Source organism: Enhydra lutris, unplaced genomic scaffold (genome assembly GCF_002288905.1).
Source record: "Enhydra lutris kenyoni isolate GAN:26980312 unplaced genomic scaffold, ASM228890v2 scaffoldscaffold5, whole genome shotgun sequence".
NCBI lineage: Eukaryota > Metazoa > Chordata > Mammalia > Carnivora > Mustelidae > Enhydra > Enhydra lutris.
This window is the reverse complement of record NW_019154089.1, coordinates 942,985-967,415: the sequence shown is the minus strand read 5'-3', so window position 1 is coordinate 967,415 and position 24,431 is coordinate 942,985. Positions and strand designations below refer to the sequence as shown.

Genomic DNA, 24,431 nt, shown 5'->3' with positions numbered 1-24,431 from the left:
ACGCTGGCATTTGAGAGGGGAACGAGGGAGGACGCAGCTCGGCTCCCCGCGTTCTCCCGGGCCCTCCGAAGCGGCCGCGGGCAGTGCGCAGGAGGGTCTCTGAGCCCTGGGGTTCCGGCCGCCCGGGTGCGGGTGAGGGACCTCGCGCGAGGCCGGCGGGCGCGCACGCAGCGCACCTGCACCTGTTGGAGCGGGCCTCAACCTGCGCCGCCCGAGCCGACCTCCCAGATAGACGCCAGCCCGGCTGCTGTCACCTCCCGAAGCGGCCGCATTTGGCTTTAGGAAAACAAAACCAAAAAGTGGGTTTACAGTTGCACACGTCGACTCCCCTATGGGACAGCCAGTGGTGAAGACCATATTTTGGTAAGTCTGTGGGCTGCAGCCTGAGACACCCCCCCCCCCCCCCCCATGGATCAGGACCTCCCTCTCCCCCAACCCCCCCCACACGACCTGGACCTTGGCACTGCTGGGGATCTTTAGTCTTTTATTTTTTCCCCTAAAGATTTTAATCTCTGCTCCCGGTGTGGGGACCGAACTCACAACCCTAAGATCAAGAGTTGTAGGCACCACCGATTGAGCCAACCAGGCGCCCCTGGATCTTTCCTCTGGATGAGACGCTGTTTACATAGAAAAGGAGTCCATTCTTTGGGACCCAAGTCAGCCTTTATCAGAACATGTCAGGCCCGCCAGAGTTGGCAAACGTGTTTGTGTGTGTGTGTGTGTGTGTGTGTGTGTGTGTGTGTGTTTATCCTCTCGGTGTCCACTCACTAGCCTGCATCCATTTTGAGTAAATATTTTTATCACTGAATGAAAGAAAGTCAAGTTTGTGTTTCATTTCAAAGGAAGTCTTTGAAGCAGTACCTCCTATTTGTTTATTTATTTAGGAGGGGGAAGGGCAGAGGGAGAGAGAGTATCAGGCTGACTCCACACAGGGCTGGAGACCAGGAATGGTGGGGAAGAGTCTGTAGCTTAAAGGACTGAGCTACCCAGGTGTCCCTGAAATAGTACCTCTCTACTTGCCTGCTAGTCAGTCACTCACATTTTGGTTCAGTTTGGTTTGATGTGGAGCTTTCTGCAACCCTCAAAGTAGGAATAAAAGATTAAGGGATGTCCCAATCCGCACATAAGCTCTGGTTTCACATCTTGCCATTGAGCCCTGATTTGCACAGTAGGAGTGCCAGGCTGTGCCTGTCAGTCTGTATTCTGATTCTTGTTGGTCAGCCATCCTAGTAGTACCACCTCCTAAACTCACAGTCCATAGGGGAGATAGACTATCAAGTAGAGAATTACAAACCATGATCAAGAGAATCACAGGCTCCTTTAAACACATGTAAAGAGGGTCAGGAGGAATTCTAAGTGGGAAGGGCAGTAGGAGGTGCCGGAATGGGACATAGACCTGGCAGAATCAGGTATGGTGCTCACCTTTCTCCTGAAACATGATCCCAGAGCTTCTAGAAGGCTCTTCCCTATACCCTGACCCTCACCCCCAAACCCAGGGAACCTCCCAGCCCTTGCACACAGCTTGGTCTCTGAGGATGCCAGGCACCTTTCCTTGGCCACTTGGGGCCCCACATGGCCACTGACTCAAGTTTCCAGGCCAGTAGGGGGGGCTCCAGGGTGTGGGGCTGCCGGGTCCCAGCCTCCTGATCTCCATATGAGGAGCTGGGTTTGGGGCATTTAATAAAAGAACCCCACGTTCCACTCCACATTCTGGGCTGCGTCGGGGTGGTACAGGCTACCATGCCTCCGGGTCAGGACTGCACTGCCCAGAGAGCCAGGGGGCCCCCCTGGGAACCCCACTACCACAACAAAGAGGCCAGAGGCAGCCCCTCTGTGGCTCGTCCCACCTCCAAACTGGCTCAAAGAAGGCTGAGGATCCCTCTGCCCCCACTGAATGGCAGTGGGGATCCTAGTGCCACCCATGGCTGGTGACTGGGGATGGGTGCTGTCCACTGTGGGGAGCTTGACTTGGGCCTCAGCCTTAAGGGACACCTATGTGGCCAGGGCCACCAACCAACTTACATCCTTGGGCATAGCCTCTCTCTCATCCTCCTTGGTCTACTCAGGGGAGCTTGACTGGGAATGCCAGGGTCCCTCAGCTGACACCCACAATGCCACAGGGGCAGGCTAGCCAGCAGCAACCTCTAGTACCTGAGGGGGGCCTAGACCCTCAGGCAGTTGTGTCCTCTGCATTTTGCTTCCTTTTGTCTTTACAGATGTGGATGAGCCCAATGTGTGTGTCTTCGGGGGCAGGTGTAACCCCCTGTGCTGCTGCTTGTTGTGAGGCCAAAGCCTGGGACCTCGGGGGATACTTGATGTCCCTGCTTTCCTTCGTGGTGCAGGCCATTAGGGAAGCGGGTCTCTCAGCCTCCACTCTGTCAGCTGCTCCAAATTCACAGTGGCTACAAAGCTAAGGCCTCCCAGTAGAGGGCAAGGGGCCCCTTGTGCTGCTGGTGTCATTGTCCACGAGTCGTCACCCTGGCAAGAAAAGCTGGAGACTCCCTGTTGCAAAGGCAGAAGTGTGGCACCGAGCAAAGGTGGTATCCCTGTGATCATTTTTCTGGCCAGGCCTGCATCCCAGCCCACTCTAGAGCCAACATAGTGCCCTGTGGCCTTCAGACCAGGGCCCCTGGCTCGTGGTGGCAGAGCTGCCCAGCTGAGCATTTTATAGAAGAGTTTCCCACATGCAGAAAATGCACCAAGGCCTCCATGAGCTTTTGAACATGGAAGAGGTAAAGACAACAGCAGGACCACCAGGGGCTCCCAGCATGGGGTGGGTACAGAAAAGGAGAGTGCCCCTGCTTTAGAGCCTGGTAGGCCCTCTCCACTCACTTCAGGTAACCAAGCTCCTCTTCAAGGTATTATAAATGTTCAGCAGTTTCTGACTCTCTTAGGTTGGACAACATTAAAGTCTCCTGGGTAGATGCTAGGGACACACATAATAATAAGAGTAATACCACCATTTATTATTCTCTTAGTGTGTGCACTCTGAGCTGAATGAATTATGTGAATTTTCCCATTCAGTCCTTAGAACTTTCTAAGAGACATGTGCTGTCGTTCTTCCCATTTCACAGCTTAGGAAACTGAGGCTCAGAGAAATGAAGTCACTAACCCCAGATCTCACTCGGATAGTTAGGATTAAAACAGATGCCTGTTTGTCTCCAGGGTTCGTACCTTCCATCCCTCCTACTACCATCCCCTAAGGCCCTGAGCTGGGGGAGGGAGGGGCAGTGGAGAGGAGGCCTTGCTGGCGGCCTCCACACAGGTTGTCTTTCTGATCTTGGGGACTGTGGCCTGATGGTAGGCAAAGAGGCCTCCAGATATCATGGCAGGGAGGTGGCGGCTCATCCATATTTCTGGTGGCTGAGCTCCCCTGCTGCTTGGGCTAACTGATTCTGCCCCAAACCTTGAGCCCAGATAGTGATTTCCTAGACCCTGGCCCCTGTCAGGCAGGCATTCATGAGATTGGGGACTCACCCATAAGGTCAGAACCTACCACGGAACCCACTTGTTTGTCCCTTGTGACCAGGAGCATGCCTGGACTCCCCTGCCACGTGTCCCAGAGCTGCCCTGGCTTCTGCAAAGGGGGAAGGTGTGGCCCTACAGAGGGGGTAGGCTGGGCATGAGGGGTACAGAACTGCCGCACTTAGGGTGCTCTCCCCTCCCCAGAAGGGATCACGAACCTTTGGGAAAGAGAATTGCCCCTGGTCCAGAGTTGCCACTGGGAGGGAAGGAGCTCTTTCTGGGGATTATTACATTCAGTCCTTAAAGTGACACAAAGAGGGTGCTGGATGATCCATTTTACAGAAGAGGAAAGCTGCGGCAGACCGCCTCAGTGGGCATGTGGCCCCATGGTCCACTTTGCTGCACCACCTCCTCACCCCTTACTAGGACAGTGGGGAGGGGTGAGTGAGGGTTGAGGGGAAGAGAAAGGGAACCTGAAATCCAGGATTTTGGGGAGAGGCCAGAGTCACCCTGGCTATCACCCCCACATGCACAATGAACTGTGAACTCCTAAAGCCCGAATGAGGTTGATCACCACTCACTGACCCAGTCCAATGGAGCCCCCTCCACAGGCCCAGCAGTGGCACCAGCCCTGACCTCAGGCAAATGGCAGTGGTGAGAGGGAACAGGTACTTTACAAAGCACTACTCCGGAGATAGCAGGCATGCTAGAAGACGGGGACAGCCGGCCAGCCCAGCCTGGGACAGGGAAGGGTCAGGAGGGTGTCCTGGAGGGGGGTCCTAAAGAAAGAGCAGGAATTAAATTACTGAGACCAAAGTGATCACCAGTGGGGGTGGGCAGATCATAGGAGCAAGGACCAGGGAAGCTTAAGTCCTTTGAGGCTGCCAAGAAATGGGGATGAGGTGGGCAGAGGCAAGAGGAGAGGGCTGTGAGTGGGCAGGCCAGAAATCACAGAAGGCAGGGCTTGTGGGTTTCCAAGCCTGAGGAACCTGGGACAGACAGACACCTTCCCACAGTCTCCCCACGGACATTGCTGTGAACCGGACCGGGAACATTTCAGCGTAATCGATCCTCAGATCGGCAAGTTCCAGAGGCTCCACACACTGGTCCAACTTCCCCCACTCCCCACCCCCACTCCCCAGAGCTTAACTGTTCCTCACGTCGGCCAGCTGGAGTTCGGGCTCCCAGGTCCTCTGAGATTCCTCCAGACCCTCAGAAGGCTCTGGAGGCCCAGAGTTTTCCCTCTCCAGATTCTGGGGGGGAACTGGGTAGGGATGGAGAGGAGAGGAATGGGAATAGAGTCAGAAGCCCCACCTGCAGGAGGAGCCTAAAGATCCTGCCTGAAAAACAGGACTTGGGCATGAGCAGGTTCTCAAGAGGCCCCTGCTCAGGCTGATATTTCTAGAAAGGGCCAAAGGGCAGGACTTCAGTCCCAACCTAAGCGCAAGCCAGCACTGCAGCCCTCCACCAGTCCAGCCGTGGCCTGCTCTCAGGGGAGCTTGGAAGGGAGGACAGAGACAAGGACATGAAGCCACAGACCCCAGCCCTGGAAATGGGGTGTTGGTCGGCCAACTGGACTGCAGACTCTGCTTTCAGTTAATAATTTTTATTTCCTTGTGGAAGATTCTATTCTTTTATTAACAGTGTCATGATTTGAAAGCAGCCCTTTCCGTAAGTGGATTGCAGGTTGTGGGGACAGGTGTCTTAACTACGCTACCTAATGTCACCAATTTCTGCCTGAGATTAAAAAGACAGAAACGGCCCCTTCCCTCTTTATAGATTGGAGAACTTTCTCTGTCCCCCCACCAGCTCCCTCCTTCTCCCCTCTTAATCCCTCAACCCCAGAAGCTGGCAAAAGTTAAAGAATCAGTGAGAGAGAAGAGAGATTAGGCTGCCTCAGAAGAATGGGTCCCTACCCACCTCACAGGCTGGCTGGAGTAAGTAGGGGAGGGAGGCTGGGGTGAGTTGGGGGGTGTGACTCCCCTCTGCAGGACCTCTGAGCTTCCTGCATCAGGCTCAAGGACCTGGTGTCCTTATCAGAAGACTGGGCGGGGAGGAAAACTCACCTAGCTGACCACCCCCCCCCCCCAGTCTGGGGGCCAGCCAAACTGTCCGACTCTGGGTGGCCTTATCTCCAAGCCATCATCAACAACGGTGATGGGAGCCACCACAGCAGCCACAACAAAGAAGATCAGATCATTTGCCATTCATTCCTTTTAAATCCTCACAAACCTTGTGAGCATTTAATGAACCCCATTTTACAGACAAGACCACTGAGGCTCAGAAGAGTTCAGTGACCTCCCAAAGCTACACAGTTTCTAAGTGCCAGTGTCAGGACTCACATGTGGTCTGACCAACTTCAAAACCTCTAGAGGGTAGATGAAGCTGGACCAACACCGCTCTTGCCCTACCACGCCCACTAACCCCAAACACAAGGCCTCACAGGGCAGCATCTTCTGCGCTCTGAGGCCTATCTGGCCTCCGCTTATTTATTTTATTTTATTTTATTTTATTTTAATTTTATTTTTTTGGGCTCTGCTTATCTTGAGCCCAGTTCTGCCCCAGGTCCTGGCCCACCCTTCCAGAGCTGGGCGGGCGGGGGCCGGAGCAGGCTGGGCTCAAGAAGTTTCTACCGCTCCCCCACCCTCAATGCCCCCAGCCCTACAGTTGTTTAAAACACACAGGACGCCAAGATCTTATCTGTCTTATCCTTGCTCATTGTGCTTGTAACACACTTGGCACGTGTCTCCAAAGCAAGGGCTGCTCGGGTGCTTCATGGGGAAGGGCCCAAGTGGCACAGTCCATGCGGCCTGGCACGTGGGAAGGGGCCTGAGCTCCGCTTGGCCCACGGGCTGGGCCCAGCCTGGCCAGCATCAGTGTCACACGCACGTCAGAGTAGCCATGGTCACTTTTGTTAGTTGAGATTACTGCACTTGGCCCGGAAAAAGAGAAAAGGGAAAGGGCCCAACCCAACGGGCCAAAGTGGGTGAGGGAGGGGGCACCACAAATCCTGGGGGCAGAGTTGAGCAGAGATCTGTGGCTAGGGCTGGCAGGACGGCATGCCAGGGTTCTGGAGGTAGCCTCAGCACCCACCTGCCCTGGGGGTTCTCGCCCTGCCTCCCCATTGCTTCCTGCTCTGACCCCACCATGCCTGGGGCCCTGGAGAACCCCTCCCCCACCTCCCAAGAACACAGGCTTTGGCGTCAAAGGAACCTGGGTTTGGATCCTGAGACTGGAAGCTAGCTACTTAACCTCTCTGGGTCACACGTTCCTGGTTTCCCAACTGGCATAACCTTGTGATAAAGGGGCTCATGAAAAAGTGGATAACAATAATGCCTGTGTTTATTAAGTGCCCACTGTGGGCCAGGAGAGTTCCCATATTATCTCCCTCAATCCTCAAAACCATTCTAGGAGGGTTGGTGCCATTCTTATTGCCCCCGTGTTATAGACAGGGAGACTGAAGTTTAGGTTAGGTAATTGGCCAAAGCTGGTGAGACAGGTGGGCTAGGCCCCCAGAGTCCACGCTCTCAGCTCTCACGATGTGCCAGTGGCTGCTGTGTGAGGGTGGTTGGAGCCCTTGGCTCCCCCTGTTGCCCACTGTGCAGAGGGGCTGCCAGACTCCCCATGGCAGCCAGGGATGCTGGCCTCATGCTAGCACACTGCCCAGGCTCCCCCCTCATAGGCCCTTCTGACTCTGTGGAAGGCCTTCCCAGATCACCTCCCTGAAAGGCTCTTCCTCCTTCCTCAGGTCTGGGGTTGGGAATCTGACATGGTGTGGGGCCGTCCTCCAGTGACACAAGGGAAGGGCAGTGGATCTCAGAAGGAGCCTGTGTTGTTGGGGTATGTTTGTTTGTTTGTTTGTTTAGATTTTATTTATTTATTCATGACACAGAGAGAGAGGGGCACAGAGGGAGAAGCAGACTCCCCACTGAGCAGGGAGCCTGATTGGATCTTGATTCCCGGACCCCAGGATCGAGACCTGAGCGAAGGCAGAGGCTTAACCAGCTGAGTCCTCCAGGCGCCCAAGGGTACATTTGTTTTTAATCTACTCTTTCCAACCACTTGCCTGGCCTAGGACGGGCCTGGTGGTCCAGTGGGTAATTGGATCAATCCAAGAAGGGGCTGTTTTAAGGGGATTGGGAGGAAAGGGGTCTTCATTCCCACCCTTCCCATCCCAACTCACGAATCACTTCCTGAGGGAATGGCTCAGGCCAGGCCCTTGCCCTGTCCACTTATTGCAGTGCTAGGTGTAGCTTTGATCACCGTCTCCCCTCCCATTCAGGACTGGGTGCTTCTTGAGGGCAGAGACAAGCTAGCTTTGCTCATCACTGCCCCTAGGGCCTGGAGCGCAGGCCACGCGTTTAAGGTAAACAACCGCCTGCCTGGACCCACAGAGTCCCGGGGCGGCTGAGAGGCAGCAAGAGGTTGTCAGTCAATCAACCAATTAACCAACTGATGAACCCAGGCCTTAGAGGCGGTCAGTTTCACCTGCTGTGATTTACGTAGCAAAGAGGTTTCCCTCAGTTTTCTCGCCATCAAGGAAAAGAGCTTCAGCCCACAGCCATTTTGCCATTTGCTGAGAGAAAAGCCCCTGAGTTTCCAGATCTCAGCGACCTCAGAGTAAAAGGTGAAGGGAAAGTATAGCCTCACTTAGTTTTGTGGATAAAACGGAAGGGCACGGTCCCCCACGCCCTGATCCGTGATTGAGCTGCTGGCCTCGGGTCTTGCTTCCCGCCCTCGGAAGTGTGGTGTTCTGTCGCCACCTTGTGGACATAACAGGCCATGCAGGGGGAGGCCAAGCTCCCCCGTCTGGGGTAGGACTCGGAATGCGGCTGCCCTCCCGCGGGGGCCGAAAAAAGAGGCAGTGGGTTTAGGTGACTTCCTGGCAAGGGGCGGGGCTGAGAAGGAGCGCGGGTGGATAGGGAACTGCTGCTTGAAAGTCAACTGACTGGAGACCGACAATGGCCCCATTGTGTCCGGGGCCTTGACCTTGATTTCCTGCCACTCTCATCTCTGGCGTGGCATCACCCCGGTCTGATTGGCCGGGAGTCCACTCCGTGACAGTGGGCGGGCCCTGGGTCTGGAACCCGAGCTACTGGCTCCGCAGAGGCCAAGACGCGCGAGCCTGGCGCAGTACCCCTAGGGAAGCCCAGGGAAAGGCGACACCGCTCAGAAGTCCTTTCCTACTCCCTCTGCACCATCAGGTGTGGGGGGCCTAGAACTGCGGGCTCTCGTGGATAGGCGTGGCGCCGAGTGGGGGTGGAGGGTTAAGGACTGAGAGCTGCCCTCTGAGAGACCCTGCCCGAAATTAGTTATGGGATCTTCGGACTAGATCTTTAAAACCTCCCACCTTTTTTTTTTTTTTTTTTTTTTTGCTGTTGTTTAAGTACACACCCACGGGTACCATTCCCATTGTAAAAAATATTACACAATACAAAAAGAAGCTTAAGCTTTCCCCCTTTGTCACACTCACCACCCTTCTCGGGTTACTACTATTGTTAGTTTCATGAGCGTCCCTCCTGACCTCGTTCAATGTATATGAATCTGTACATGTGAAAATATGTTTATGAGTTTGTGTATGGACTCTCTGGGCCTCCATTTTCTTTTCTTTCTTTCTTTTTTTTTTTTCTTTTCTTTTCTAAGATTTTATTTATTTATTTGACAGAGAGATCACAGGTAGGCAGAGAGGCAGGCAGAGAGAGGGAGAAGCAGGCTCCCCGCCTAGCAGAGAGCCTGATGCAGGGCTCATCCCAGGACCCTGAGACCATGACCTGAGCAGAAGGCAGAGGCTTTAACCCACTGAGCCACCCAGGCGCCCCATGGGCCTCCATTTTGTAGTGGGAATGAAAATAATAGGAAAGCTACCTGAGGTCACTCATAGGGAGGGTTTAGCTCAGCACCTGGCACGGTGTTGGTGACTATCATCACCATTACCATCTTTCTTGTCATTATCATTGGGCCTCAGACCCAGTGCTGAGGTCTGGATAGAAGCCCTTTCTTACTCTGCAGCCTGCTCTTCCCCCTCCTCTTCCGTCCTGACAAACTGTGATAAAAATCTGTGTTCCCTAATGCCTGTGTTTTTTCAAAGCTAGAAGAAGCAGCTGGTGTTTTCTGCATGTTCTTCCCTGCCCTTCCCTTCCTTCACCCCCACTCCTCCCCTCGCCTTCCATATTTGACCTAGACGCAACCACTCACCCCACAGCAGGGAGAACATGCCATTCTGGGCCAGTGGAAGAGACTTCCACTGCCCAAATGGTGCTGCAGAACCCACAGTGACTCTACGTGAAAGCTGTCCCCTGGGCAGCTGGGGGGCTCAAGAGGACGGGCTCTCTGTGAAAGGCCACTTACCTAAGTGCAGGGTCAGCCGGCTGAGCACCCCAGGATATGGTCAAGGGCAAGTCCCTTCACCTCCCGGAACCTCAGCTCACTCATCTGTACAATGGGCTCCTGGAGTAGCCATCACATTCAATTGCTGTAAGAGTAACATGGCACCATAAAGGGCCCTGGCACTGAGAAAGCTCAATGGTAGTTGTTATTATGTTGGAAAATAATGTGTCATGTTTATTTAGCATGTTAGTCTTGCCAAGGGAATTGATAAGTTCTTCCTTCTTTTTAAAAGGAGCTAGTTCGGAGAAGGAAGTTCGGTTTTGACTGACAAGTCTCAAGAGAAAGGGAAATTCCTTTACCTCCCTTCTGTTGGAGCAGCCACTTGTCACTTCCTGGAGTTGTTGCTGGTCCCTGAGATGGCCCACAGAGCTCCCTCCAGCCAGAGAGCACCAGCACGCAGGACACTGAAGGACCTCTGTGCTCCTGGTGATGCTACAGTGAAATGTCAAGCCCATGTGAGTAAGATGAAGCCACATCACCCATCAGGCAGTGACCCTGTGCCGAGCCTGTGCCATACCACACTGCCCAGCTCCTGGTCCCTGTGGTGCAAGGGCTTTATCCAGGGAAAAAACTCACTGCACATATGAGCTCATATTTATTCATTGCTTAGTTGATGCCAACTGTGTCATAAGCACAACGAACAAGTCCAGGACAGAGAAGATCTTGCCCTCGTGTAGCTTGCTTTTTAATGGTTCCACACGTGATAACTTCCTCTGCTTCTGTTTTGTTTTTTCCAGGTATAATTTACATGCGTTAAAATCACCTTTTTTTTTTTTAGCACAAAGTCTATGAGTTTTGACAAACAGAGTCACGTAACCATCATCATCGCAATCAAAATACAGAATATGTTCATCACCTCCTGAATTTTCTCTTGCTCTTGCTCTTTAGTGACCAGCCACCCCCCTGCTCCCATCCCCAGCAACTGGCAGTCACTGTTCCCATCGCTGTCCTTATAGTTTTAACTTCTACAAAATGGAATCTTTCAGTAGGTAGCCTTTTGAATCTGGCTTCTCTACTTACCATGATGGACTTCTTTGTTGTTCTTTCACGCTTTTAAAAAAGATTTTATTTATTTATTTGTCAGAGAGAAAGAGAGAGAGCACAAGCAGGGGGAGCAGCAGGCAGAGGGAGAAGCAGGCTCCCCACTGAGCAAGGAGCTCCATTTGGGACTCGATCCCAGGACCCTGGGATCATGACCTGAGCCAACGGCAGGCACTTAACGACTCAGCCACCCCTTACCATGATGTTTTGAGGTTCACCCAGATTGTTGTACCTGTCCACAGTTCATGCCTTTTTTTTCTTTCAACTTCTTATTACTAAAATGTTCAAATATAAAGTTTAAAGAATAAAACAGTGAACACCTATAAACCTATTACCTACATTCAATATTTGTTTCCATTTTGCTGTCTTTTAAAATGATGTATATACACAGGCATATATTTGCTGCACCACTGGAAGCACGTGGTAGACCTTGACACTGCCCCTCTAATGCTTCACATGGATTACCCAAGAGTGAGGACAACTGAGAAGCATGTCCCACTGAGAAAGGCAACCACAATTCTCAAGTGCCATCTACTACCCATCCATTTGCAAATGTCCCCTATTTAAAAAAAAAAAAAAAAGTCTTTTTGAACTTTTTACCCACCTGTCAGAGTTTTGTTTCTAAGTTTTTACAAGTTTGAAATAATTACAGATTCACAGGAAGATGCAAACAAATCAGAGTCCTGTGCACCATGGAACCAGCTTCCTGCAATGGTGACATCTTACAGAGAGCTGTAGGAAAATATCCGAACCAGGACACTGACCTTGGCACATTACTGTTAATTACGTGGCAGGCCTTATTCTCCATTCACCATTTTATAACCTGCAGTCATTTGTGTGCATGGATGTGTGTATAGTTCTGTGCACTGAAATCCTGTGTATGGATCTGTGTATCCACAGCCACAGCCAAGGAAGGTCACTGTGCCCTCTCATTGCCACCTCTTTGTATGGACACCCACTCTCTCTTCATACCTCCCTGTCCCCTGGTGACCACTAAGCTGTTCTCCAACTCTACAGTCTTTTTTTGAGAATACAGCCTTTGGAGATGGAATTTTTGTCATGAAGCATAATTCCCTTGAGGTCCATCTAGGTTGTCACGTGTATTCTCAGTAGTCTATGTCCTTTAGTGGCTGAGGAGTGTCCTTACCCAGATGGACCACAGGCTAGCCGTCACCAGCTGAAGAACATGTGAACTATTTTCGCTGTTTGGTGATGGCACATAAAGTTGCAAACATTGATGTACAGGTTTGGATGTGAACCTAAGGTTCACTTCGCTTAGGTGAATACCTAGGGGTGGGATTGCTGGGCTGCACAGTTAAGTTTAAGTCTATCTTTTTGTGACTCCGCCCAACCCTTCTGCACACTGGTGGCCCAGCAGGTGGTGGGAGAGCTGACTTCCCTCTGCAAAGTGCCAGTCCTGGCTATCATCCCTTAAAAAAAAAAAATTCTAGCCATTCTAACATATGTGTAACGGTATCTCACATAACTTTTAAGTCATAAATAAGACAAATTTATAACTCTTCTTAAAGCCCTGCAGTGGCTTCCCATCACAGTCAGAATAAAATTCAAACTCATTTCTGAGGCTTTCCCTGACCTCTTAGAGGCTCTGCCTCTCACTCTGCTCCAGCCCCAGTGACCTCCTGTTTTCTCTAATGCCCTAAGCTAGTCCTCCCTAAACGCTTTTCGCTTGTGGCTCCTTTTGCCCGGATTGTTCTTGCCTCAGGTATCCACATGGCTCTGTCTCTCTGTCTCTTCTCTCTCTCTCTCTCTCTCTCTCCAGCAGTTTCTCAAGAAACTTGCTGATGGTGCAAATAACTCCCATCCCAGCACTCACCTTCACAATTCTCTTACCCTGTTTTGTTTGTCTTCCCGGCACTGACCTCTTCTTGGTATAATGCAGATCAGTCACTGGCTTGGTTGCTGTCTGTCTCCGTCCTAAGGGGAGGGATTGGTTTTTGGATGACTGTCTCCACTGCTCAACACAATGCTTGGCACAGAGGAGACACTCGATAAATACTTGTTATGACTGTGTGTCAGAAACGTGGGACCCTCTCTTCTCATCCTCCTGACCCACCTTTTACTCATCGGGCATCCTGGCATCCGGTTTGGAGCAGGTGAAACCCCTTGTCTTAGCTGCTCCCCGAGGCTCTTGCCTTCTGCCCAGGGCTTGTCTCTGAGCTCGAGCACCGTGGTCTGAAGGTCTGGGGAGGTTAATTCTGCTGGGGTAACCGCTGACCAACAGAGCTGGATTGGTAGATATTTTCTCCCTTCTCTGATACAGGGTGGAGGTGCGGAGGCCCCAGGTCCCCCCAGCAGTGACCAGCTCCATAGCACACCACGTCCTGGCTTGCTTTCCTTCCCATGGGCTCTCCCCACTTCCCTGCTCCTGGCCCCTAGAATCAGCTCTAGAAGTGACTTCCAAGTAAGCTCTTTCTCTGCTTTCTCCCCTTGCAAGGAGGTAGCAGAGGTGGAAAAGAGCTCAGATTAAATTAGAACAAATAGAGTGCCTGGATGGCTCAGTGCATTAAGCCTCTGCCTTTGACTTGGGTCGTGATCCCAAGGTCCTGGGGTCGAGCCCCACATCAGGCTCTCTGCTCAGCAGGGGGTCTGCTTCCCCCCCCACCTGCCTCTCTGCCTACTTATGATCTCTCTGTCAAATAAATAAATACAATCTTTAAAAAAAAATAAATTAGAATAAATATATGGAGCCTATAGTCTAGTGGGAGAGACAAATAATAATTTTAAAAAGGGAACAGAATTTATTTATTTATTTTTTAAAGATTTTATTTATTTATTGGACAGAGAGAGATCACAAGTAGACAAAGAGGCAGGCAGAGAGGGAGAGAGGGAAGCAGGCTCCCTGCTGAGCAAAGAGCCCGATGCGGGACTAGATCCCAGGACCCCGAGATCATGACCTGAGCCGAAGGCAGCGGCTTAACCCACTGAGCCACCCAGGCACCCCGAAAAAAGGGAACAGAATTTAAATAACTATGGTTGTAGGGATAGATTTTTTTTCAACAAAGGATGCTGGAGTAACCAAATATCCAAGGGATCTCAATTCCTACTTCACAACATACTTGAAATAGATCAAAGAATTAAGTATTTAATAAAGAAAAACTATAAAACTTCTAGAAGAAAGCATAGAAGAAAATCTACATGACCTTGGGATAGGCAGAGTTTTCTTAGATCACAGGTAGAAATAATCATAAAAAAGGGTGGAGACAGCATTAAGAATATGAAAATGTAAGTCACAGAATAGAAGAAAGTTCTGCAATACATGTTTTTGACAATAATTTGCATCTACAACATACAGAGAAATATATAACTCAATAAGAAGGCAAACATCCAAATTAAAATATGGCAAAAGATTTTAACAAATAGTGTTTTTTTAAAGATTTTATTTATTTGAGAGAATGAGAGAGAAAGAGCATGAGCTGGGGGAGGGTCCGAGGGAGAAGCAGACTCCCTGCCCGACTTGATCCTAGAACTCAATCCTGGGACTCCAGGATCATGACCTGAGCCTAAGGCAGTCACTTAATCAACTGAGCCACCCTGGTATATGGGTATTTGTCAAAACTCATCTAACTGTACACCTTTTATTTATGCAAATTATACCTCCACAAGGCTGATTTTTTTTTAAGCTTTTATTTACTTATTTGAGAGAGAGAGAGCGCATGAGTGGCATAGAGGGCCAGAGGGAGAGAGAGAGAAGCAGACTCCCCACTGAGCAGGGAGCCTGATGCAGGACTCGATTCCAGGACCCTGGGATCATGACCTGAGCCGAAGGCAGACTCTTAACCAACTGAGCCACCCAGGTGCCCCAATAAGGCTGATTTTGAATGAGAAATAGCTATAGCTTGTGATAAGTGCCCCAAAGGAAGAAAACATGGTATTATAAGAGAGAAAAATGGAGAAGGAAGACTACTTCTGATGGTTTGGTCAAGGAAGGACTCTTGAGGAGATGATACTAGAGCAGAGATCAGAATGTCAATATGGAGCCAGCCATGGAAAGATCCAGGGGAGGGCATTCGAGGAAAGGGTCACTGCAGGAACAAAGAGCCAGAAGCAGAAAGGAGTTTGGTGCCCTCAGCAACAGTCCAAAGGCCAGTGTGACTGGGTGAAGTGGGTGGGGCAGAGAGTGGTAGGAGACAGAGTGGAGAGGTGGGCAGGAGCCAGATCTTGAAGGACCTTATCAGCCCTGATAAAGGCTTGGAATTTAAAATGAATAAAATGCACAGCCCTGTATGGATCTAGTAGGGCAGAAACACAGAAACAAATAAAGGCAAAATAGGATCATGGGTATAGATATACTTGGGGAGTGTATGGAGATAAAGGAGGGATTACTCAGCACTACTGGGAAGGCTTCTTGGAGGAGGTGACATTTCAGTTGAGATTGAAGGAAAAGTAGCAGAGGAGAGGGGCTATTCCGGTGGAGGGTGCTGTGTCTACAGAAGCCCAAAGACATGCAGCCCCATGGAACGTTCAAAGACTTGAGCATAATGTCAGTCTAGTTGGAGTTTTCCCTGTAGGAGTGGAAATGGCAGGAGATCTGAGGCTGTAGGGACAGGCTTTTGAATCCTGCAGAGGAGGGAAAAACCCTAAAGAATTTTATGTAAGGGAATATTAGGGCCAAATTTGCATTTCGTGTTTTTTTAAGATTTTATTATTTAAAAAAAATTTTTATTATTTATTTGTCAAGGGGAGAGAGAGAGTACAAGCAGGGGGAGCAGCAGGCAGAGGGAGTAGCAGGCTCATGGCTGAGCAAGTGGCCCGATGTGGAACTCGATCCCAGCACCCTGGGATCGTGACCTGAGATGATGGCAGAGGCTTAACTGACTGAGCCCCGCAGGCATCCCTAAATTAACATTTCAGATCAAGCCTTCCAGAATGGTCAGGTGATGAGTAAGACCACTGGTTCTGGAGTGAGATCACAGGGAAGGCCCGAGCAGGAGCAGGCAGGGCAGGGAGAAGGGCCAAATCTGTTAAGAGGTGATTGGGCCTGTCCTGAAGCTGGGGGACCACCTGGCTTCTGGCTTGGAGGCCTGGCTTCCCTGGGGAATGATGAGTTAAATAGGACAGATGACAAGAAACAGGTTGAGGAAGAGATTCATGCTTGGAGGCCCCAGGGGGCCATGGATGCTAACTTTAATGTGCACCTGCTCCCTCGCTGGGCTTGTTACTTGAAGATCCCTAGGCCCTGGTCTCAGGGAGTCAGAACAACAGGTTTACACCGGAGCCTGAGAAACTGCATATGGACAGAGTGTGGATGGCCACTCCCACTCTGGCTCTGGTGGACGCCATACCTACAGGGCTGTCATCTGGGCTGTCCAGAGGCCTGGAGCAGGAGGTGGGGCAGGTGCGTTCTCGTCTGGAATGTGGCCAAAGCAGTCCAGCAATTCAGGCAAAGGTGGCGTCCAAAATAAGGCTCGGGGTGGAGTGGGAGCAAAGGTAGCTTGTGTCTCCACTGTGGCAGCTAAAGAATTGCAAGAGGGTGACCCTGGTCGTCACATGAAACTCCCGATGACGTGTCCAGGGAGCCGCAGAAACTAGGATTGGGGCCAAGGCTGAAGCAAAGGTCTGCATATGCACCCTCTCCTAGGGTGTAGATGGGGGGGTGCATGGTGGGGATTCAGGAAGGCCATGGAGAGCTCTATGTAAGTTCTGCGAAGAGAAAGCAGCTTCTCCTCTGTGCACCACCTGACCTTCACTACAGATTTGCGGGCTCGGTCCCATTATTTCCATTTTACAGATGAGGGAAATGAGGCCTCTAGAGGTTTAGTAAATTGTTCTGGGTCCCAAAGCCAGGGGAACCTGGGCTGGAACACTGGCCTCTGGACCTTTTGAATTCTAGCATTGCCCTGTCCCCACAAGGGGGAGAGGTCACTTTCTCTCTTCATCTTAAATGATCTTCCAAGCAAGGGAGTGGGACACAGTACAAGTTTTCTCCGACTCGTCCTGTTCAGAAAGTATGTATGTCCTGGGGCGCCTGGGTGGCTCATGCTTATGGTCATTGTCCTGGGGTCCTGGGATGGAGCCCAAGCCTGGGGTTGGGCTTCTGGCTTGGTGGGGAATCTGCTTCTCCTGCTACCCCTCCCCCCTACTCATGGTCTTGCTCACTCTCTGGCTTGCTCGCTGTCTCTCATAATAAAATCTTTGAAAGAAAGAAAAGAAAAGAAAGAATCTAGGTCCTTACTTCCTGTGCTTTCCAAAGAAAAGGCTCCCAGGGCCTCATAGCACAAACGGAGTTGTCAGGTCCCAGCCGGGAGCCCTTGCCTGATCTGCGGATCTCACAGCCCTGCCACCTGCCTCCAGCAGCAGAAGGAGGTGGTTGAGGTGGCAAATCTGTCTCCAATGCCACAGCGTAGTCCTGTTTGGCTGTGATACCATCATACTCAATGGCATATGGCTGCAAAGCTACTATGTTGAGAGCGGACAGGAATGGGATTTTCCGTGTGCCAGATTTCACTCCCTCTCTGAAACAATTCTTGTAGTAAACAGAGGTTTTCTGATCTTAAGATCTGGAGGATGGGAATTCCTTTACACTTTGTAAGTAAAACTATTGTCTTGCAGAGTTTCATTCTATTGATGGTGCAAATGTTTTTTAAAGGTGGAAGCTCTTCTGGGTTCCCTCCCTTCCCCCAAAAGCTAGGACAGGAGGAGACCTCGTCACCAACTCTGTTCTGGCCCCAGGCCACCCCAGGGAGGAGACCTCCGTATGCCCCATGGCTGTCACCCCTTGGCAAATGGGATGGGGAAGAGGAAAGACTTGCTGAGTGTGGGAGGCTGAGGGGTTGAGGGGGTGAAGGAGGGCCAGGAAGCGAGTAGAATGTGACTTTTAGGAGGAGAATTATTTTGAACCACGTCTTGTGTGCTGACAGCATAATGATCATTATTAGGACCTCAGATGTAACACGAAGCCCGCCCTGAAGTTAAATTTTCCCTTTCAGATAAGCGTGGCCTGTCAACCCACCATAGGATGGTTCTATGCCAACCTCCTCCACGCTGGGGCCTGGGGGGTGGTGGAATGTTCCAGCTGCTTCCTCAGACTTCCCTTTCATTAAGGACTTCGCTTTTTTTAGTAAACAAGCCACCGTTTTTCTACCTTAGCCATATCAAATCAACCTGAGACAGACTGTGCAAGGGCCACAGCTGTTTTTGCAGCTTGCTCCATACACGGAGTTTTGGAGCTGCTCTCTGGAGTCTTACCTCCCCAGGGACGCTCCTGGCCACACTGTGACCTCTAATAGAGGGGCAGACCCAGGGCCTGAATTATGCCCAGACAGATTATTTTTGGCTTCCATGGTGTTTTAAAAATCAGTTTTGATTGCAGGCTCCTCTTGGAAACTCAGAAAACCTAGCTGCCGTGGGCCACATTTCCCTGTGACACATGGAGGGAGCTGAATAATAGTGGCTCCCTTTGCACAGAGCTTGGTCTCTGGTTTGCCAAAGTCCCCACCATTCTCTGTCACCCTCCATCCACACCCTAAGAGAGAATAGTAGTTTAGAGGCAGATAAGGAGATACAAATTTCAGTCCTGATTCTACCACTTATTTTCTGTGGCCTCTTGAACAGGTGTCTGCATCTCTCAGAAGACTCCTTTTAATCCTTATGAAGAGGAGAATGGCATTCACTGAGACTTTGCCAGGTTGGTTTATTGCTGTATATTTCCTGTCAATAATAGAGGCAGCTGGAAGATGTATACAATGTACACACTATTGCAAATGTAAGCTTCATATAAACAAGGAATTTCTTTCTTTTTTTTTTTTTTTAAAGATTTTATTTAATGGACAGCAAGAGACACCACCAGAGAGGGAACACAAACAGGGGGAGTGGGAGAGGGAGAACCAGGCTTCCTGCCAAGCAGGGAGCCCGATACGGGGCTTGATCCCAGGACCCTGCAATCATGACCTGAGCCGAAGGCAGACGCTTAGTGACTGAGCCACCCAGGCACCCATAAGCAAGGATTTTCTAAATCCATTTTTTTTTTATTTCTACACCCTCAAAGTTTAGGATAGTCCCTGGCACATGGTAGGCACATAGCAAGTGTATTGAATGAATACGTGGATTTAATTTTGTCCTTAGTTCTTATGCCTCGTATGTCGTGTGCTTCATTATTATTATCGGCCCATTTTTAAAAATATAAATGCAAATGGACATAACGGTTGAGTATTTCGGGGCTATTCTTCAACATTATTTTTTTTTTAAAGATTTTATTTATTTATTTGACAGAGAGAGATCACAAGCAGGCAGAGAGGCAGGCAGAGAGAGAGGAGGAAGCAGGCTCCCTGCTGAGCAGAGAGCCCGATGCAGGCCTCGATCCCAGGACCCTGAGATCATGACCTGAGCCGAAGGCAGTGGCTCAACCCACTGAGCCACCCAGGCGCCCCTATTCTTCAACATTATTGATGGGAATTTTATGGCCATACTCCCCTGCGTCATTGCCTAAGAGAAAAATGTGGTTTTCTCCAGGACTGGGGTCCTAAGATCATTATCCGAATACCAGGCCACTTGAGGAATCAATGCTTCAAAAAGTCACAATTAAAAGCGTACGCCTTTATGTGATGCTTCTTGAGAGCTCAAGGTGCTGTACAAACATTTAAAGCATTAAGTGCTCCCTGAAGCACTTTCCTCAGAAAGAACACTTCCAGAAAGGAGAGTGCATTTAGGTAAAACCAATGGCTGGTTTTATGCCACGATCTCAAGAAGGCTCAACCTCTGAGTGCTGAAATTTGTTCCCTGTTGGATGCAACTTCCCTGGAAATACAGGTGAAGATAGGCTGACTCCCAAACTGATTCAATATTAGCCTGTTGGACTGTTGTTTCACTTGTGCCAAAGGCTTATGGTTTGGGTTTTGGTGGCATGTAGGGGTCAGCTGTGTTTTTTGTTTGTTTAGCATCCACTTCCTAGTTGTGGTAACTAAACTTCAGGTTTCCTAGGGAAACCTGAAGTGTTCCTTGCACACTTCCAACTGTAGGATTTGGTGGTGCCTAACCTCACCCCCAGCTCTCCTCTGGAGTTGGTTCACAGTGTCACATCTCTTGGCTCCAGCCCCCCATTCTGAAAAAAGCCAAGTTACCCAAAGCCAGTGTAAACACTAAACCTGGAACTTTTCTTAAGACTGTTGGGAAAGAGAATGCCTTTTGTTTGCTGGGACTTTTTACTGTGAGAATGTAATTGTGAAACTGACAGAGGCGCTACTTGAGAATGCAGAGAAAAGAGAGCTGAGCCAGAGAAAGCAGGGGAGGAGATTCCTGGTGACAGCGTCTGAGTGACTGGATCCAGCTATGCCTGAAACTTACCTTTGAATTTTTGGTTTCATGAGCCAATACATAAAATCTCTTTCCTTCTTTCTTATACCAATTTTAATAACATTTTAGTCAATTACGTTGAAGATGTTCCTGCCTAGTAAAGTAGAATCTGAAAATGTAGATCAGGAAAAGAGGCACAAAACTGTGAGACTCATTGCTCAGATGAAAACCAAAATCTTGAACCATGGCCAGAGGCAAACTGATGAGTTTGCCTCTTCTTCCTTGACCTGGACCTCAAATTCCATTAGACTCTGGCAGAGCAGTGAACTAAGAAAGAGAAGAAGAAGCATAAGTGTTTGTTTCATTTCTTTAATACCCTAACACAAAATAAGAATCCGGTCATTCTCTGCTGAAGTCAGTGCTGGTGTTGGCCACATTCATTGGCTTTGTTTTCACATGTGTTCATTTGTCTGCTTCTGTAAGTAGAAGACACTGAAATAAGCCAGAGGCCAGGTCTTAGTGGACTTCTCCAGTGCTTTAAAACTCTCTGGACTTGAGGCTCCTGGGTGGCTCAGTCGGTTAAACATCTGCCTTCGGCTCAGGTCATGGTCCCAGGGTCCTGGGATCGAGCCATGCATTGGGCTCCCTGCTCAGTGGGGAGCCTGTTTCTCCCTCTCCCTCTGTCTGCTGCTCCCCTTGCTTGCGCTCTCTCTGTGTCAAAGAAATAAAATCTTTAAAAAATAAAATAAAATAAAACTTTTTGGATTTTACCTAGAAGAGTTCCACTAGTGTTTGCCAATGAGCCAGGGAGCTCCATAAAGATGTTCAACTTGCACAGCATCTAGAGGAGGCTGTTTAATACAGTTACTGGGTGCTTCTGTGTGCCAGGCTCCAATTCCACACAGCTCTGAGGAAATGGTAGCAGGCTTTCTCTTTTTGAGGAAGGCTTATTTCCAGTCCTTTGTCAGCCCTTCTTGACCCTTTGGGGCTGCAACTTTGCCATGACCCCCCTTTCCCTTCTGACCAGCCTGAACTCTGCTGCCAATGATTCTTAACAAAAGACTGCCTCCCTTGCGGAGAAAGGGGAAACCCTCCTACACTGTTGGTGGGAATGCAAGCTGGTGCAGCCACTCTGGAAAACAGCATGGAGGTTCCTCAAAAAGTTGAAAATTGAGCTACCCTATGACCCAGCAATTGCACTACTGGGTATTAACCCCAGAGTTACAAACGTAGTGATCTGAAGGAGCACATGCACCCGAATGTTTACAGCAACAATGTTCACAGTAGCCAAACTATGGAAAGAACCTAGATGTACATCAACAGATGAATAGATAAAGAAGACGTGGTACATACACACACACAGTAATACTATGCAGCCATCAAAAAGCACGAACTCTTGCTATTTGCAATGATGTGGATGGAACTAGAGGGTATTATGCTAAGCGAAATAGGTCAATCAGAGAAAGACAATTATCATACGATCTCTCTGATATGAGGAATTTTAGAGGCAGGGCGGGGGGGTCATGGGTGGCAGGGTGGGAAAAAATGAAACAAGATGAGACCAGGGAGGGAGACAAACCATAAGAGACTCTTAATCTCAGGAAACAACCTGAGGGTTGTTGGGGGGTGGTGAGGTAGGGATAGGGTGGCTGGGTGATGGACATTGGGGAGGGTATGTGCTATGGTGAGTGCTGTGAAGTGTGTAAGCCTGATGATTCACAGACTTGTACCCCTGGGGCAAATAATACATTATATGTTAAAAAAAAAAAAAAAGACTGCCTCCCTTTCCCATTTCCCATTCCCAGGAGTTTCACTGCTTCACTATAGGTTTCATATTGAATCTATATTCTTCTTAGCCTTTTTTTTTTAAAGATTTTGTTTATTTATGACATAGATAGTGAGAGAGGGAACACAAGCATGGGGGAGCTGGAGAAGGAGAAGCAGTCTCCCCCCTGAGCAGGGAGCCTGATTTGGGGGTCAATCCCAGGATGCTGGGATCATGACCCAAGCTGACAGCAGATGCCTAACAACTAAGCCACCCAGGTGCCTCTCTTCTTAGCATTTAATAAAACAAATGCTGAGACTAAAAGCTCACAGTGTAGAGCATTTACAGGGTGCTAGCACTATGCTTTCACATGCATTATCTCAGTTAATCCTCACAATGATGCTCTAAAGTAGATATTAATGCTATCCCTATTTTTTTTTAGATGAGGAAATTAAAGCACAGAGAAGTCAAGTAACTTGCTCAAGTCCCATGGCCAATAAGTGATGGAGTCTAAATGCAACCCTGTCATTCCAGTTCTAGACCCCATGCTCCTACCAGAAGATTCTGCTATCTCCAGAGTTCTTCTACAACCTGTGCTGTCTCTTAGTTTGTTCCTCACAGCTCTACAATTCCCACAGTCCACTCAGGCAGGTCTTACAGTTATGCCTACTGTTCTCTGATTTTATTGTCTTTGCTTATTTGGTTTTTTCCTTTTTTTTTTTTTTTTGTTTTTTAAAGATTTTATTTATTTTGACAGAGAAAGAGAGATCACAGGTAGGCAGAGAGGCAGGCAGAGAGGGAGGGAGAAGCAGGCTCCTGTTGAGCAGAGAGCCCGATGTGGGGCTTGATCCCAGGACCCTGAGATCATGACCTGAGCCGAAAGCAGAGACTTAACCCACTGAGCCACCCAGGCGCCCCATCTTTGCTTATTTGTTTAGTCATTCGTTCATTTACTCACTCAGCACATATATACTGAGAATGCTCTCTTTTCTCCTACTTCTCCAAATCCTGCCTTTCCAGGCTCCACTCCACACCCTTCCTTTCATGCATCCCACCTTAGCCTGTGCAGCTGGTGTGGCCTCCCTTTCATGAATGCCGGGAATACAAAAGAGCATGACAACATAGTTGAGCCTTCATTTTCACAGGGGCCTTACCAGGTCTCATGCTCCCTGACTTTCCCACCAGGAGGCAGTTGCCTGGAGGAGTTGTTAAAGGAGCACCTCTCCTTTCGTGGCCATCACAGCTTTGAGTGCACATTAGCCATCCAAGAAACATTCTTTCATTAGATTGTTGTTGAGTGAACAAATGGGATCCAGTGAAAATACGATGGTTTTTATTTTTATTTTTTAAAATATTTGTTTATTTATTTGAAAGAGAGAGAGGGAGAGAGCACAGGAGAGGGAGAAGCAGACTCCCTGCTGATCAGGGAGCCCAACATGGGGCTCCATCCCAGGAGTCTGAGGTCATGACCAGAGCTGAAGCCAGCCACCTAACCGACTGAGCCACCCAGGCGCCCCTAAGAATATAATGGTTTTTAAAATGGCCTTGTGGACGGATAAACACAACAAATCTAAAACTTTCTGCCACGTGACAATCCTCCAACATTCAAATCAGGTCAAGTTCTTGAATCTTCTTTTCTACAGGCAAATGTCTACACAGACAGGGACGTAGACAGAGTTTATGTATATAATATACATGTAAATTATATGGTAAAGTATCTTGCTAATAGTGTACAAAAACATGTTACAATTAATTCTGTTGGATGTGATAATGGCATTGTAACTATGTTAAAATAAATCCTTTTTACAGGGAAAAAAAAAAATAAAATGGCCTTGTGAAGGGGCTCCTGGCTGGCTCAGTGGACAGAGCGTGTGACGCTTAATCTTAGGTTTGTGAGTTTATGCCCCATGTTGGGCGTAGAGCCTACTTAAAAAAAAATCTGAGATAAAATGGCCTTGTGAAAAATCATGAATCTGGATTCTTCCTTTCATTGAGACTTCCTGTAAAGTTTAAGAGGTAGGTGTTTAAAAAAAAAAAAAAAGTAAAAGAGGTAGGTGTTATTATCCCAATTTTGTAGGTAAGATTGAGGCTCAGAGAAAGTGGGTAAGTTGGCCACGTTCGTGAAATGGATGAATCCCAGGCTCCCCAACACCTGTACTGTGCCACCCCTGCAGTCCTAGCTGGTTCTCCCAAAGTCACGTATGTGGAAAATCCACTGCAGCTTCTGTGGCTAAGGAACTTTTACAGAAAATATGCTTTGTCAGGGCCTTCTACACAGACATTTTTCTTTATTTCCAGGAATGGAAGGCAACTCGCCGCTGTTGTGTGAAGAAACCTGGTGAAACTCCAGCAACTTCTACCACTGGCTGGCTGCTGAGTTCTGGCCCTTGAGGTCAAATTCTAGAAAAGAACCACATGGGATGTATAACCTGGCCATGTCTCTTGGGTTCTTGGCTGCTGCCAGCAACATTCTCTGGGTTTGTACTCACATGAGAACCCTCCTTTACTATGGATGTGGAGGTGG

The 24,431-nt window shown here is 49.2% G+C and overlaps 1 long non-coding RNA gene across 1 annotated transcript; it reads left to right on the top strand.

The window, feature by feature from the left end:
- On the top strand, window positions 1-24,431 carry LOC111141202. Its single transcript, XR_002640190.1, has 4 exons — window positions 1-363; window positions 10,085-10,307; window positions 18,466-18,538; window positions 24,206-24,431. It is a non-coding gene; the product is annotated as an uncharacterized LOC111141202 (long non-coding RNA).